Here is a 2,317-nt window from a genome sequence, read left to right on the forward strand (position 1 = left end):
CTCGACGCAGAGCCGCCCGAGCTCGTCGTCGTTGAAGACGGAGACGATCTGGAAGTACTCCTGCGTCTTGACGTCGCAGATGGTCCGGCCGAGCAACGCGCGGACGATGGTCAGGGCCGGGATCGAGTGGTCGTAGACCTCCTTGGACAGCACGATGGGCACGAAGTCGTCGAAGTCGTCGGGGATGGAGAGGTCCTTGAACTCGAACATGACCTTGCCCTTGCCGCGCTTCGGCGTGCTCGACTTGACGGCCTCGCTGAGCGTCGACTTGGCCACGCCCGTCGCCGTCGCCGCGGCCTTCTGCGAGCCGACGACGATCCAGTTCGCGGCGCCGACGGCGCGGTAGGCGACGGCGTGCTTGGCGCCGCCGCCGGTCGCCGTGCCGTGGTCCTTCTTCATGGCCTCGTTCTCGGCCGCGGTGCCGAACCGCAGGTTGACGAGGCGGCAGTCGTGGCAGTCGCCGTTGACGTGCATGACGACGGGCTTGTGCAACGGCGGCCGGCCGTCGAAGGTCGTCTTCACGAGCACGTGGAGGCCGACCTGTTTGTAGGCGATCTTGAGGCTGAGGTAGCGGCCGGTCTTGGTTGGTAGCCGCTCGCGCTTCGTCTCGTAGTCCCGCACGCGGCCGTGCGAGGACACCTCGACCGACGCCCAGGGCGCCGGCGCGCGCTTCCAGCGCTCGCCCTTGATCTTCGTCATCGCCGACGCGTCGCGGAAGACGAAGTAGTGGCGCCCGCCCTTGACGACGTCGCCGCTCGCGATCGCGTTCTCGACCATGCTGTGGCCCGCGACGCCCGTCGCGCACGCGGCCTGGCGCCGCCCGTCGGCGTGGGTCCAGCCCTCGCCGCGGATGGCCGTCCCGTCCTTCTTGACGCGCCGCCACTCGCAGGCGGCGCCCTTCTTGACGGCGCTCTTCTGGGCCGCGGACTCCTCGCCGGCGCGCTTCGCGGCCTCGCGCGCGCGCCGCGTGTTCTCCTTGTCGGCGTCGAAGCCGTAGAGGACCTCGATGTTGTCGAAGCTGTCGTGCGACGTGCAGCCGTCCAGGTGGTCGATGGCCGTGAGCTGGAACTTGGCCAGGTTGCACGCGCCGAGGACGAAGGCGAAGGCGATGAGCTGCGACCGGCCGAACCGCTTGTTCGCGAGTCTCACGCGGTTGTAGCCGTTGTGGTCCGTCCCCGAGCGCAAGTGGCCGTCCGTGCCGGTGATGCGCCCGTCCCGGTGGGCGTACCCGACGAGGACGTCGCCCGGGCGGCGCGGCGCGGGGCGCGATGCCCGCAGCACCGACACCATCCTCCAACGACGGCCTGCAACAACTCAACGATGCGACGTTGAAGCGAGCTCGACGCCCATCTGGAGCCGCCCACGATCGGCGCGCCTTCTTCTCTAACCGATCCGATCTTCTTCCGGAGTCGCGTGGGCGGGGGTCGCGGCCGCGAGCGATGCTCCACAGCGACCACGTATATGGTCGAACGTCACGGTCGCGAGCGCCGGCGATCACTGGCATGATGCCCCGTGCACTGGCAGGGGGCGCGGCGTCGCATAACGCGAGCTTAGAGGTTATTATCGTCGGCGTCCGTTCTAGGCGTCCGTGAGCTCTACGTGAGCTCCGCGCCGGCGCCGCCGCGCCGCCCCGGGCCGTCCTGGCCGCCGGCCGTCGACGCGGCGCCCGAGCTGCGGCGCGCCTGGGTGGTGCCGAACCCGGACGTCGCCGGGGGGGCCATGCGCCGCGTGTCGCTAACGTAGTATCTAGGTTTCACAACAACACGAGGCTTAGGCGAGTATGTGCTGCACACCATGTGCACGAAAGACGCGGCGACCCCGCGTCGTCCCTCACCGAGAGCTAGAAGCTCGTGCGGAAGATGAGGTCGATGAGCTTGCTGTGCGGGTCGACGCCGTCCGACGCCTCGGGCGGGACGTCGACGCGGTCGCCGGACGCGGAGCGTCGCCGCTTGACGAGCGGCGAGTCGTCGCCGGCCGTCCGCTTGAGCCCGCCGATGGGGCTGAAGTTCGACGACGCGCCGCCCGAGGGGGACGCGGGCGCCGCGGGCCGCCGGGGCGACGCGCCGCGGTAGCATGCCGCGAGCCAGAATGACACAGCCCGGTGTGTTTGGCAGTGTGACTTAGAGTGCCGCTGGGCAGCGGACCGGGGACCTCAAGGAGGCTGCCCCATCGCGTGGTGCAGCTGGCGATAGGTATCCTTGGCCACGTTGAGGCCGGACTTGCCTCTGGGGACTATCCGTTGGGAGGCCGTTGACGGGGCTGGAGAGGCCGTTGGGGGGAAGTGTCCTTGGCGTCCTGTGCTCCCCCGCAGCGAGCT

The 2,317-nt window shown here is 69.6% G+C and overlaps 1 protein-coding gene across 1 annotated transcript in view; it reads left to right on the plus strand.

The window, feature by feature from the left end:
- The window catches only part of AURANDRAFT_59689 (hypothetical protein), a gene marked incomplete at both ends in the record, with an annotated part of 9,445 nt that overhangs the window by 2,484 nt on the left and 4,644 nt on the right, over nt 1–2,317 (plus strand). The window lies entirely within an intron of this gene.

This window comes from Aureococcus anophagefferens (genome assembly GCF_000186865.1).
Source record: "Aureococcus anophagefferens unplaced genomic scaffold AURANscaffold_123, whole genome shotgun sequence".
In the NCBI taxonomy this organism is placed as follows: Eukaryota; class Pelagophyceae; order Pelagomonadales; family Pelagomonadaceae; genus Aureococcus; species Aureococcus anophagefferens.